The sequence below is a fragment of the Capricornis sumatraensis genome, chromosome 13 (genome assembly GCF_032405125.1).
Source record: "Capricornis sumatraensis isolate serow.1 chromosome 13, serow.2, whole genome shotgun sequence".
NCBI classification, from domain to species: domain Eukaryota; kingdom Metazoa; phylum Chordata; class Mammalia; order Artiodactyla; family Bovidae; genus Capricornis; species Capricornis sumatraensis.
Window position 1 is genome coordinate 2,903,471 of NC_091081.1, and position 15,192 is coordinate 2,918,662.

Sequence of the window (15,192 nt, forward strand, 5' to 3'; positions counted from 1 at the left end):
AAGAGGAAGCTAAGGACACATGACAACTAAATGACGTAATGTGGCATCTGGATGGGATCCTGAAACGGAAAAAAGACATTAGGGGAAATTTGAGGAAATATGAATAAAACATGGACTTTAGTCAATAGTAATGCATCACTATTTGTTCATTAATTATAACAAATGTACCATACTAACATGAGGTTTTAATTAGAGAGGAAACTGGGTATGGGGTCTATGGGATCCCCCAGTATTATCTTTGCAAGAATTCTGTGAATCTCAAGTTTTTGTAACATAAAAAGTTTACTTTTTTAAGTGATTCTAAATTATCTATCAAAAATTACAAACCTCAAACCCTGCCAAGAACAAGTCAGAAGTCACAGTGTGCAGAAAAATCCACATAGAGTCAGGGGAGGGGACTTGAAGTGAAGAGAGAAAAAGGGAAATGCCAAGGGAAGAGGGCAGGACCGTTTTTCGTGATATGGAATTCTACTTTTCCATGAACTCTTTTTCAAAATTGGGTGTTGTTGTTCTTTTTTAATGTCAGTCATTTTACAGTAATAAAAGTACAAAGAATTGGGAGGAAAAGACCAACTTCAAAATCAAGATTTTTTTAAAAATACATTGAGGTAAAATAAAGAAAAAAACAAAACAGCAATTAATTTGTCCATGGGGAACTCACTTGAGTCATTCTAGTTTGAATGTTTATGCAGTCTCTAAGCAAAAAGAACTTGATTAACAGACACATTACAAACAAACACACTGAACTCAAAGGCAAGGCCTCTAATTTAAGTTCAGGGAAGAGCCCTCTGATATCCTGGGGGCTGTACTACAAAATTTGCCTAAATCCTTAAATACAGGAGCTTAGTGCATGGGTTTATTTAAGAGTCACAGTATAAATAGTTCTTCCCTTGAACAGCTCAGCAGCAAGGTTTTCATTACCCATTCCAGATAAAATACAGAGACTTCTTTTCTGGAAGTAAATTTCCTTTATGAACCCAACCATAGTTAAGAAACCAAGAAAAGCTTTTCAAAATGCCAGGCTTATAATAGAAAAATAAACACACAGTGTGATGTTTCCTTTTAGATAGCGAACACTTAATTCTTCTAACAAATCTTGAAATCTACATTCATGCTCCTTTTTTGAACTGAACCCTTATGACAAAATGAACCCTTTTGTGTGTGTGTGTGAACTTTCTATAGCACCCTAATTTTGAAGACTATAAACCGGAGAAGTGGTCCTTAACACTAGCGCTATGTTTTCTGCTTCATTCAGTGATTAGGTCCTAAAATTTTAGAGCATCCTTTGTGCTTCCTTGGTGAACAAAGAATAGATGCTCTTTGTAATGGAAGCCAGAGCACTTCAGAACAGACCTACTGTATTTCATCACAGCTTGTTTGCAGGCAGAGTGGGCTGACTTAAGTTCCAAGCCAAAAAAAATAAAAAGATGTGACAAATAGTTTCGAAGGGGAGCACGATATACCACCCCCAAAAATACCTCTTTGGCATACTTTAAGCTCATTATTTTTTAAGAAACAACAGGGACCTGTGAAGCTCCGAAACCTGGGTGGAAATGACCCTTTCCTAAGACATATTTACATTTATAAAGAAAGCTTCCATTTGTAAGGGTGTCTCCCTGGCTATGCCAGGAAGAGAACTATTAACTCTAAAATCTCTAGAAACTCTTAACCGATGCAGAAGGCAGTGACTTAAATCTGTATTTACTATGCTTTCCTTGTTTACTGTGCTTTCCTGATAACCTCGCATAAGTGGCTCAACATCTTTCTTTTGCCTTTAACTCAAGCTGGTATATAAGGTAGTGGCTTGGGTCATTTCAGAGAGTCACTCGGTTTTCCCGTGTCTCTCCCATGTAAACAGGAGGTATGCATGTTATTAAACTTGTATTTGTTTTCCTCCTATTAATCTGTCTTTTTAATACAAGGGTAAACAGCCAAAGACCTTAGAAGCGTAAAGCAAAAATTATTTTTCCTCCCCTACAGTTTCAAACTTAACACATCACAACTAGGACACATGGGCTTCCCAAATTGAACTGTGATTCCCCACGACTCCTGCCACGCGTGCACTTCTTTGATCTAAAACAATTTTCTCTTATGGCTCCTTGGGATGGAACATCGAATATTGATCTAACAACTTCAATTTAGACCACAGGTTAATGGAAGTTCCAGGCAGTATTTCCCAAGGTGGTCATGTTTTAAACTTAATCATACACAGCCTTAATCACACACAACATTTGTCTTTGACTCTGACATATGCTTGTGTCTTATTCCTGGATTTCCTGTATCTTTGATAGCATCTATGGGATTAGGATATTTGTAAAATCATACAAATGCATAACTATCTATATATTACATGCCCTTAATTATATTTGCAAACACACAGAAAATGGCATTTACCTAGTACCAACTCTATCTTTGGGCTTCCCTAGTAGCTTAGCTGGTAAAGAATCCGCCTGCGATGCAGAAGACCCTGGTTCGATTCCTGGATTGGGAAGATCCCCTGGAGAAGGGATAGGCTACCCACTCCTGTATTCTTGGGCTTCCTTGGTGGCTCAGATGGTAAAGAATCCGCCTGCAATGCAGGAGACCAGGGTTCAGTCCCTGGGTCAGGATGATTCCCTGGAGAAGGGGTTGGCAACCCACCCTAGTATTCTTGCCTGGAGAATCCCTATGGACAGAAGAGCCTGGCGGGCTATGGTCCACAAGGTCGCAAAGAGTCGGACATGAGTGAGCAACTAAGTACAGCACACACAGCAATTCTATATTTAACTGTTTCTAAACAATCTCAATCTAATATTAAAGCTAACCAAGATCCTGCGGGGCCTTCCCAGGTACAAAAGTCCGTTCACGTTCCCCATTTCTTGTTTGTAGAAAAAGGCTTTACTCTCTTAGGCATTCCGTGAGCGCCAAAGAGCAGACTCAACCAATTAGGGAATTGAGGGATGGCAGAAGCAAAGAGTTAAGCTAGAAAAGTAATGATAGGGACTTCTCTGGCATTCCAGTGGTGGGGAGCCTGCCTTGCATTGCAGGGGATGCAGTTTCGATCTTCAGTTGGAAAACTAAGATGCCACCTGCCTTAGAGCCCCTAAGCCCTTGAGCGGCAGCTACTGAGCACATGCCCTGGAGCCCACGCCCACAACTAAAGAGTCTGTGAGCTGAAATGAAAGATCCCACATGATGCAATGAAGATCCTGTGTCCTGCAACTAAGACCCAGATAAAAAACTAATTTTTTTTAAGTAATAATATCTTAATAATTCAGCAATAAAACAGAATCCTAGCTCCTCCTCAAGGGACACACAGAAAATCTGATACATATTTTTGAGTTGTTATATAGAAACTAGGATCTCCCCCTACTCCAGGTGGAGGGTGGTAACTACATGCTGACCACAAGCAGGTAGACCCCAGATTGTTTAGAACTAGAAGGTTGATGATGAAGATTCCTGAAACATCACCCCATTACCTCACCACCAAGCAACCAGAGGAAAGTAATGCACCCTACAACGCTCACCCCAAATGTTACCTTAGGAAAACCTTCCCTGAAAACCATCAGGGAGCTTGAGTCCTTTGAGCATAAGCCACCCATTCTGCTGTGGGACCCTGCAAAATATGTGCACTTTCCTTCACCGTAAAATAGTGTCAGTTAGATTGGCTTTGCTGTGCAGTGGGCGAGGGGACTCGAGTTAGTTCAGCAACAATGTTAATACTTTTAAATGAAGTGTTTATTGTATTAGTTTTTATAGAATTAACAGAATTACGTTAAATAATGAAGATTGTAGATTGAATTACTTGTAGGATTTTTATGGAGAAAAACATGTTTTAGAATTATCTAATTGTTTTATATCACTAATCAGGTCAAAAGCTTGAATTCTGTATTCTCTTTCACATTAATTCACTTTCACTGATGAACTATCGCATGTACTAAACCTGTGATGTTAATTCTGTCTTCAGTTCAGTTGCTCAGTTGTGTCCGACTCTTTGCGACCCCATGAATCACAGCACACCAGGCCTCCCTGTCCATCACCAACTCTCGGAGTTCACCCAAACTCATGTCCATTGAGTCGGTGATGCCATCCAGCCATCTCATCCTAGGTCGTCCCCTTCTCCTCCTGCCCCCAATCCCTCCCAACATCAGAGTTTTTTCCAATGAGTCAACTCTTCGCATGAGGTGGCCAAAGTACTAGAGTTTCAGCTGCAGCATCAGTCCTTCCAATGAACACCCAGGACTGATCTCCTTTAGAATGGACTGGTTGGATCTCCTTGCAGTCCAAGGGACTCTCAAGAGTCTTCTCCAACACCACAGTTCAAGAGCATCAATTCTTCGGCACTTCTGTCTTAGCAAGTATTTTTTTCTCTGTGACACTGAAATGTCACATTAATTACTTTTGCTTTGACACGTGCACACAGATTTTAGTCCTTTCCTAGTCATCCTAGTCCTTTTTAGTCCTTTTCCTAGTGATTAAATATCTTTTCCTGGATCACACAGCTACTCCTAGTGAATAGAAGACCTAGGATTTGAAGCCAGGTGAGACTCTGAATAAGGTCTTCTGTCTTTACCTCCACAACAAAATCAGCAGTCAGCACCTGTTCTATCTCAGAACTGCAGAAGTACTCAGAGACAGCAAACGAGTCAAGACATGTTTTAGAACAGAATTGGACAACATCTAAGAGGGAGAAAAACTTAGGTTCTCCGTAGTGTAACCAAGTCTGCCCTCAGTAATATCCACTTTAAACCACTTTATTCTCTCAGTAAGACAAAGTATCCAGATAAGAACAGACTTTCATGCTTCACATCTAGTGATATTTAAACTCTTCCTTGGGGTTCCCAGGTGGCTCAGTGGTAAAGAATCTGCCTGTCCATGTAGGAGCTGCAGTAGACTTGGGTTCGATCCCTGGGACAGGACGATCCCCTGGAGCAGCGCATGGCAACCCACTCCAGTAGTCTTGCCTTGAGAATCCCTTGAACAGGAGAGCCTGGTGGGCTGCAGTCCATGAGGTCGCAAAGAGTCAGATGCTTATGCAAGCACACGCTTCCTTATTTTAGCAGCTCTCACTTACTGTTTCTTAAGTGTTAAACAATGTGCCAGGCATTTTACATCATACAGCATCTCACTTAAATTAATATTCACATCAGCACTAGTAGGTGCTATTATTCTCAGTTTACAGATGAGGTCACTGAGATTTAAAGAGATTAAATATCTTTTTCTGGATCACACAGCTACTCCTAGTGAATAGAAGACCTAAGATTTGAACCCATGTGTGACTCTGAATAACTACTCTCTATATGGCTTTTTTCTAAGTTCTTAAACAGATGTAAATTAGAAGGGGAGGGATCACCCTGGGAAGCAGATGACTCAGAAAGTTTTACAAATGTTTTCTAAAATAATGTTTTTTCACTTTATATCCCAGAGTTGGAGAAATCTGTCTATCTGTCTTCCTCCATAGGCACTCTTGCAAAACTCACACAGCCACTGAAACTAGGTTGCTGAGCAAAAATACGCTTTCTGAAATCAACCTGCTGCAGAACTTGTAAAATGATGAATCATTTAAAAGCCTTCCTGAGAAGCAACTAGGCTAATTATTAAGGATACAGGTTATGAAAATAGGATGCAGTCTGAACAGGGATTATTACAGACTTAATGTGTTCAAAGTCCCAGAGCTGAACAAGAGTAAACATTTAGTCAGAGTTGGCCAAGATCTATCCTTAATGTTCACAGGGGTAGCAGGAGGTAACAGAAAAGGCATCTGGCGCTCTGTAGGCCTCTTGCTATTTGGTTGGCAGGGGGCAGAACACATGACTCCCAAATATGCCACTTTAGCATGTGGATTGTTTTGAGCTGAAGGCAATCAAAACCCAGCAGATTCAGGTAAAGCTCTCTTCGTCCTCATCAACTGCCTAAATTTACACTGGAAAGTGGGCCTATAACAGGAGAGCTATCACCAGAGACACATTTTTACCAAAGAAACATAACTGATAACATGGCAAAATCTGTTTTTCAAACCTTTCCTCTGCCTTCCTGTGAATAGTCTTCCTCCCCTTCTTATCCACAGACCCTCACCCCTCTCCTTAGCTCAAGATATTATGCAAGGCTCAATTACCTGGCTGCTGTTGAAGTCTCAGATTTTCACGGGACTACTGGTGTGCCAGCGGTAAAGAACTTGTCTGCAATGCAGGAGATGGTAAGAGGCTCGGGTTCGATTCCTGGGTCAGGAAGATCCCCTGGAGGAGAAAATGGCAACCTACTGCAGTATTCTTGCCTGGAGAATCCTAAGGACAGAGGAGCCTGGCAGGCACAGTCCACATGGTCGAGAAGAGTTGAAGCGACTTAACAAACTCAAGCACTGTACATATAACATTAAACTCGGTTTTCTCCTATTTCTCCAGGCCAGAATACTGGAGTGGATAGCCATTCACTCCTCCAGGGGACCTTCTCAAGCCAGGGATAGATCACAGTTCTGCTTTGCAGGTGGATTCTTTACCGTCTCAGCCACCAAGGAAGCCTCTTTCTCCGATTATTCTATCTTATATCAATTTCATTACTAAACCAGCCAAGGCAGGGCTTCCCATGTGGTCCAATGGTTGAGACTTCACCTTCCAGTGCACGGGGTACAGGTTCAATCCCTGATTAGTGAACTAAGATCCCACACGCCTTGTGGCCAAAAAACCGAAGCAAAACACAGAAGTAACACTGCAACAAATTCAACACAAGACTTTAAAAAAATGGTTCACACACCCCTCAAAATTATTTAAAAAATAAATAAATACCACCCAAAGAACCTAAAAAGAGAAAAGAGAGAATTTCCCCCTCCCCTTCAGTTTAATCGCTGCAAGCATGGGACATGGAAATAGCAAACTTTCTGAATGAAGCCAAGGATGCCTTTGGTTCTTCTCAGTGTATATCCTTTCAAGAAAGTCAAGACTCACATCAGATTTGGAACTTTTTTTTTTTTAAACAGTGTTATTTGAGGCACAGGTTCTTCTACTTAACAAGAAAATTATCCTAACATAATTCATGAAATACACTTACTTTCTCTTCCTTTCATAGTAATTAGTCAGCAATATTTTGCATAGAATTTTCTGATTCTCATGTGAAGAAAAGAAAGACTGAATTTTACCCCAAACCTCCCTCTTCTATGTCTTTTATGTCAGCATGTACTGTCAGATGAATAATATCCTAGGAATCAGAAGATATTTATAACAATTTTAACTAATTTGTATGGAACTAATACGTATTTCTAGAGCCTTTGAACAAGTAGAGAGAGAATAACAGAGGGAAAAGGCTACAGCAATTAAAGACTCACTCTAGCTTCCATCTTTATTAGCTCCTATAAGACTTGACCTTGAATTTTCCTTACTAGTCTCACTCCTGCTCTTTCCTCCTTCCAGGTTTATCTTTCCATGTTACGATTCAACACTGGTCACAATATTCTCCATCCCTACCACCAAGAAAAACTTCTTTTCTGCACAAGTTAGGTCTTGGCATCATTCCTGTACTTGTTAAGGCCAACTCCTATCTGTTCCTGATTTTACTTATATTCTTTTTTAAGAACCTACCCAGTATACAGGGTGAGCTAGCACAAAAATTTTATTTATATAACTTCACCTTTTAATTAATTTATAGAATTATAAATATGACATATAGTAAAAGGGAAAGCACAGAATCACAGAAAGTATACTTTTTACAGTATAGATTGGCAAAAAGTTTCCTTCAAGTGGGGCTTCCAGAAAATCAGCCTGGATCTTTTAGACATAAATGACAGTACCCACAGCACCCAAGATTAAAGGCAAAAGAAAACATTGTTCTAGTTTCATGTGAAGTTTAAGAAGCAAAAGACCAATCAAACCAACTAGTTTATCCTCTATCAGTGCCTGATGATTCCCTCTGTATATCTAGTTACTTGGTTAAGTCTAGTTAGAAATGTTCCAGCTCAGGAAATGTTCAAACATTTCTCAGGAGACTGTTCATTCTAACAGCACAGATTGTTAATAAACATTTCTAGGTTTGCCCTTAAATTTTCTTTACAATTTTCTTTCATTTTCATAATCCTATTTATGTAGCAAGCCACATCAAATGGTTTTTCATTTCTCATTATCTACACTTATAAAATCCTCAAAATAAACTAAGGCTTTTGTTTATGTAAGACATTTTCATTCGACTAGGACAGCTCTATCCAGACCAACTGAAAATTCTTCTAAATAATTTCACAAAATATTAGAATTCAAGAAAGAGAATTCTCCTGGAGTCACTACAGTGATGTTGTAACCAGAACTTTGAGGAAAATATAACTGTGGCAAAATAGAAAAATATTATTCTACTCTAGCCTAAAACCATGGTGCAATATTTTATGAAGTTCTGCTTAATATTTTTCAAGGAAGATAATAGCAGACCTGGAAAAGGTTTCCAGAAAAAAACAAAAACAGAAAATAACAAAAGAACAGATCAGGAAACAGCCATGAAAGAAGAATTTTTAGTTATATATTGAATCTGAAAGGATGTACAATTTGAAGGTGTTAAAGCTTGAATGTAAAATAGATTGGCCTCCCTTATCATCACGTTGATAAAAGAGGGTTTTGGTTTATCTCTTTATACTAATTTCTAGCATTTATAACAAGGCTTGAGTTGTTTTTTTTTTCTTTTCTTCACAGAAATAAGGCTACTGTCAACTGTATAAAAGAGAAAAGCATTTAAATATCCAGAAATATACTATTATATAAAGTAATGGTAACATATAACAGTTTTTGACATTTTTCATATCAATGACTCATTCTTGAACCTCAAATACATTTAAAGTATTTTCATAGTCATAATACTTTATTATAATTCTGATGTCACTATTCTACTAGACATAGAATATAATATATAGGTATTGGTTATATAAGAAGGTTATATAAGACCTTCCTTCAAATTTAAGTGACTAAGATAACTCTAGTTTTCTGGTAAATTTTACCTATATTCTCTCTACTTGACCACTATAATTTGTTTAGACATTTAAACAGTACCTGTGGCCTCTGAAGAATGTTACCATTAGTTTAATTTAAGTTGCTTAATATTTGTTTTATCTGACAAAGAAAACATCTCTGGAAAATTACCAGACTCTTGGTTAGCCAGAGTTGGAATTCCTTTCTGTATTTCATCACTTCTGAAAAGGCCCAGCCCCACAAACGACAAGAGTCAGTCATTTCCTTTCACTCACAAAAGAGCCAGGAAGAAAAATACCTTAGGCTTTCTCTCAGCAGTCTATATGTGATGAATTGTTCTTAAATATTACTTCTATTCCCAATAATAGTAGCTGACTTTTACTAAGGAGCTTATGCTCTGAACACTTGGTGAAGTGTCTGTCATAGCTAGTATCATCTCATAGAATCCTAATAACAATCCATAAAGCAGATGCTATAATTACTTCTCTTAAAAAGATAAGGAAAGTGAGGCTTAGAGACCTTTAGACATTTGCCCAAAATAGCATAGCCAGTACCTGGGAACGCCTGAACGAGAACACAGGCTAGTTTGCCATTCTCTACATTCAAGGAGAACCCAAAAGTCAGCTTTAATCTCCATATCAGAACCACTGCAACACGAATGTACTGGTATCCCTCCCTTCCTGGGGCTGATATAAATTTAGTCACAGGGTATAGCATCCAGCAAACAGTCTCAAGCAACAATTAATATAGAATTCTACTATTTCAGCAGACTTTTTTCTTCAATTTCTGCTTGTGTAATACCTTGCTCTTCTAAGACCACATTCTTTCCACCCTGCTCCCCTGACACTGTCTTTCTACTGCTCAGAGCCTGAGACTCTCAAAAGAGCTGAGAAGTAACTCTGACCTTGCAGTTTTTTGACTTATGACTCCTTGAATTGGAAAAGTCACTGACTCCAGGAATACAGCAAACACTATACAGTTGGATATGAATTGAAATGATTTTTTTTAATTAAGCAAATTAGGAAAAATTCCAGTTTGCACAGTAGCTGATTATTCTAGTCAGCCAACTGTGCAAGGTCTCCGGTTAGGAAACAAAAAGTTTGTCTTTATGCAAGAAATATTCTCAAACAATTTAACTGCATTTTTCAAGAAACCCAAGGCATATCACAATTGCTGGATGTTAATAAGAGGGGTTAAACTCCATGGGGAGAAAGACGTACACTGGTTTGGATGACATCATGGCTTCATATTGACAAGGGAGAAGATGGAACATTGCACAGATCACCTCATCCATATGCTGACGATGACTTCATGCATTCTAATTGCCTGTACTACATCAGTGGTATTCAGGTGTCCTTTAAATGCATTATATTTTAAATGTTTCAAACATTTCTTAACATAGAAGAACAACCTAAAATCTGTTGTAATGTAGGGAGTCATGGGTTATGTCTGTTTTAAACTTCTCCTGACTTCAATCTTTTCTTAACATCCCTGAGCATTCCTTCCTTGGGACAGATCAGGGTATTCAGAGTATAGGGAGTCAGAACTAAAAACAAATAGCACAATGATTGTACTTTATAAACCAAGCCAAGAGAAAAGTAAACATGATTCCTATTGAAACATACACCGTGAATGCAACTAACACCATGATTGTCAAAGACGTTTGCCTGATGGTCAAAGATCCTCTTCACTCGGACGCTGTGTGAAGAGGCCATGTATTCTATGGCGATCAACCAAATTCATAAACTTAGTTGCTACGCTTGTGCAAAAAAGCTGGCAAGCACAGTCAAGAGGAGAACTTCATGATTCGCTAATTAAGGTGCATTAGAAGTTGGCTCTATCTAAAATGCCACTCTACCATAGTGCAGGAGTTTCAGACTCACTGTGTGGGCAGGAAGCATGTAAGACGATGAGTCACCACCTTTCGGAACAATTTTCTCAAGTGCACAATGGCCCCAGCCCCCTCTCTTCTCCACCCTCAGTCATCCTATCTCAGCACAGCACCCAGCTCCACAGCGGACCTAGAGGTGTCCAGTGACCTCACATATTAACATCCTCAGCATTTGTTTTCTAACATGCTGCATCTCCTCAAAGATGTCCGCCATTAACCCCAAGGAATCAAGAGATCTAACTTCCCATTGTTAACGCCTTGAACTCTTTTCCATCTTTAAGATGAGGATAACAATGTCTGTTCCACCCACTGTGTATATGTAAAATCGTAATGCCTGTCTTACTCTCTGTCAGTGTGAAAGTATTTACTAGCAGTGGTAAAGCAGGAAGCATTAATTTATGGCAGATTAACCACTGGCGTCATCAAACACCTCTCAGGGCCCCGTTGTAGGTCCCACCAGAGATAGGCTCTTTACTTTCCGCTCTCATCACATCACAGAAGTCAGCAAGCTTTTTCTGTAAAGGGGTAAATATTAAATATTCTGGGCTTTGCAGGCCATGTGGTCTCTGTTCCATTTTCTGGGCTCCAAAATCACTGCAGATGGTGATTGCAGCCATGAAATTAAAGGACGCTTACTCCTTGGAAGAAAAGTTATGACCCACCTAGACAGCATATTAAAAAGCTGAGACATTACTTTGTCAACAAAGGTCCATCTAGTCAAGGCTATGATTTTTCCAGTGGTCATGTATGGATGTGAGAGTTGGGCTATAAAGAAAGCTGAGCACTGAAGAATTGATGCTTTTGAACTGTGGTGTTGGAGAAGACTCTTGAGAGCCCCTTGGACTGCAAGGAGATCCAACCAGTCCATCCTAAAGGAGATCAGTCCTGGGTGTTCATTGGAAGGACTGATGCTAAAGCTGAAACTCTAATACTTTGGCCACCTGATGCGAAGAGTTGACTCGTTAGGAAACACCCTGATGCTAGGAAAGATTGAGGGCAGGAGAAGGGGACGACAGAGGATGAGAAGGTTGGATGGCATCACCAACTCAATGGACATGGGTTTGGGTGGACTCCAGGAGTGATGGATAGGGAGGCCTAGCGTGCTGCAGTCCATGGGTTCACAAAGAGTGGGACGCGACTGAGCGACTGAACTGAACTGAACTGACTGTATCATGAAGGCAGCCACAGACAATACATAATTGGGTGGGTGGGGCATATTTGATCCCTAGTCCTTAGTTTGCCAACCCTGATTTAGACTGTGTGACAAATATGATTGATGGTTGCATTTAAACTGGGAGAAACTCACTCCCTACTCAGAAATTTTCCTATACAGAAATTTTTAAAAAATAATGATGGAAATAAGGGAGAAGAAAAAAATTAGGGAAAAAAAATAATGTAATAGCTATGCCATCTCCCTACCCATTCTCTTCCTCTCTTGCAGGTAAGTTGAGGAAGTGCAGCTTAACCTGGTCTTTTCCTTTCCTTCCCTTCACGAAGTTTGAGGAAGCTAAGGCAGAAGAAACTGACAGGCTAAAATTTGAGAGTAGGATTCCCCCAGGCACTAGTCCTGTCATGGGACACAGACAGAGAATGGAGACTTAGCAGCAAGTGTCTGCTAAGCAGATGATGGAGACTTAAAAGTGAAAGTGGCTCAGGCGTGTCCAACTCTTTGTGATCCTATGGGCCATACAGTCCATGGAATTCTCCAGGCCAGAAGACTACGGTGGGCAGCCTTTCCCTTCTCCAGGGGATCTTCCCAACCCAGAGATCAAACCCAGGTCTCCTGCATTGCAGGCGGATTCTTTACCAGCTGAGCCACAAGGGAAGCTGAGGTTGTGAGTAAGGTTGTGTGTGCAGGAGACCCCAGTTTGATTCCTGGGTCAGGAAGATCTGCTGGAGAAGGGATAGGCTACCTACTCCAGTATCCTTGGCTTCCCTGGTGGCTCAGCTGATGGAGACTGAGGCCCCCTAAGTGTGTGGAAGAGACAGAGAAGTGGAGATACATGTGCCCAGCAACGGTGGACACGAGAGCCAGGAGGGACAGCCAGGGGAATAACGGAAGAGTCATGAGGCAGGGGTCTTCATGGCAGATCACTCAAACAGGATGAGAAGGAAGGCGCAGCTACCCTCAGGGAATCTGCAGCACCGGAGAGAGTCACTGAGAGACATGAAACAGCCCAGAAAGAGCTGCAGCCCGGCTGGGAGATGACAGCCACGAGCACAGTGACTGGCTCCGCAGCTGTGTGACCTGTGCAGTTGTACCAGTTTGATTTGACTTGTTGTTGTTGTTCGGTTGCTAACTCATGCCCAACTCTTTGAGACCCCAGAGACTGCAGCACGCCAGGATTCCCTGTCCTTCACTATCTCCCAGAGTTTGCTCAGATTCATGTCTATTGAGTTGCTGATGCCATCTAACCATCACATCCTCTGCTGCCCCCTTCTCCTGTTGCCCTCAATCTTTCCAATAATTCGACTCTTTGCATCTGGTGGCCAAAGTATTGGAACTTCAGCTCCAGCATCAGTCCTTCCAATGAATGTTCAGGGTTGATTTCCTTTAGGATCGATTGGTTTGATCTCCTCACATTCCAAGGGACTCTCAACAGTCTTATCCAGCACCACAATTCTTCAGTGCTCAGCCTTCAGTATGGTCCAACTCTCACATTCATGCATGACTACTAGAAAAATCACAGCTTTGACTATATGGAATTTTGTCAGAAAAGTGCTGTCTTCGCTTTTGAATACGCCTCCTAAGTTTGTCATAGCTTTTCTTCCAAGGAGCAAGAGTCCTTTCATTTCATAGCTGCAGGCAATGATTTTGGAGCCCAAGAAAATAAAATCTGTCACGGCTTCCACTTTTCCCTCATCTACTTGCCATGAAGTGATAGGACCAGATGCCATGATCTCTGTTTTTAGAATGCTGAGTTTTAAGCCAGCTTTTTCATTCTCCTCTTCCATACTCATCAACAGGCTCTCTAGTTCCTCTTCACTTTCTGCCATTAGAGTGGTATCATCTGCATGTCTGAGGTTCTTGATATTTCTCCCAGCAATCTTGATTCCAGCTTGTGATTCATCTACCTGGCATTTTTCTCAAGATGTACTCTGTGTATGAGTTAAACAAACAGGGTGAAAACAGCCTTGTCATAATCCTTTTCAATTTTGAACCAGTCAGTTGTGCCATGTCCAGTTCTGGACCTACATATAGGTTTCTTAGGAGACAGGTAAGGTGGTCTGGTATTCCCATCTCTTTAAAAATTTTCCACAGTTTGTCATGATTGACACAGTCTGAGGCTTTATCATAGTCAGTGAAGCAGAAATAGATGTTTTTCTGGAATTCCTTTGCTTTCTCTATGATCTAATGAATGTTGGCAATTTGATCTCTAGTTCCTCTGTCTTTTCCAAATCCAGCTTGTACATTTCGAAGTTTTCAGTTCATGTACTCCTGAAGCCTGGCTTGAAGGATTTTGAGCATTACCTTGTTAGCATGTGAAATGAGCACAATTCTGTAGTAGTTTGAACATACATTGGCATTACCCTTTTGGGGATTGGAATGAAAACTGACCTTTTCAAGTCCTGTGGCCACTGCTGAGTTTTCCAAATTTGCTGGCATATTGAGTGCAGCACTTTAACAGCATAACCTTTTAGGATTTAAAATAGCTCAGCTAGAATTCCATCACCTCCACTAGCTTTGTTCATAGTAATGCTTCCTAAGGCCCACTTGACTTCACACACCAGAATGTCAGGCTCTAGGTGAGTGACCACACCACTGTGGTTATCCGGGTCATTAAGACCTTTTTTGTACAGTTCTTCTGTGTACCCTTGCCACCTCTTTTTAATCTCATCTGCTTCTATTAGGTCCTTACTATTTCTGTCCTTTATTGTGCCCATCCTTGTGTGAAAAGTTCCCTTGGTGTCTCCAATTTTCTTGAAGAGATCTCTGATCTTTCTCATTCTACTGTTTTCCTCTGCTTCTTTGCACTGTTCATTTAAGAAGGCCTTCTTATCTCTCCAGGCTTCCCGGGTGTCTCAGCTGGTAAAGAATCTGCTTGCAATGTGGGAGACGGGTTCGATCCCTCGGTAGGGAAGATCCCCTGGAGAAAGGAATGGCTACCCACTCCAGTATTCTGACCTGGAGAATTCTGACCTGGAGAATTCTGACCTGGAGAATTCCATGGGCTGTGTAGTCCATGGGGTCACAAGAGTTGGACACAACTGAGCGACTTTCACTTTGTTATCTCTCCTAGCTATACTCTGGAATGCTGCATTCATCTGGGTATACTTTTCCTTCTCCCTTGCCTTTCACTTCTCTTCTTTTCTCTGCTATGTGTAAAGCCTACTCAGACAACCACTTGGCCTTCGTGCATTTCTTTTTTCTTGGGGATGGTTTTG

The 15,192-nt window shown here is 40.7% G+C and overlaps 1 protein-coding gene across 1 annotated transcript in view; it reads right to left on the reverse strand.

Moving 5' to 3' along the window:
- The window catches only part of FILIP1 (filamin A interacting protein 1), a 201,694-nt gene that overhangs the window by 102,795 nt on the left and 83,707 nt on the right, over positions 1–15,192 (reverse strand). The gene's annotated exons all lie outside the window — the stretch shown is intronic.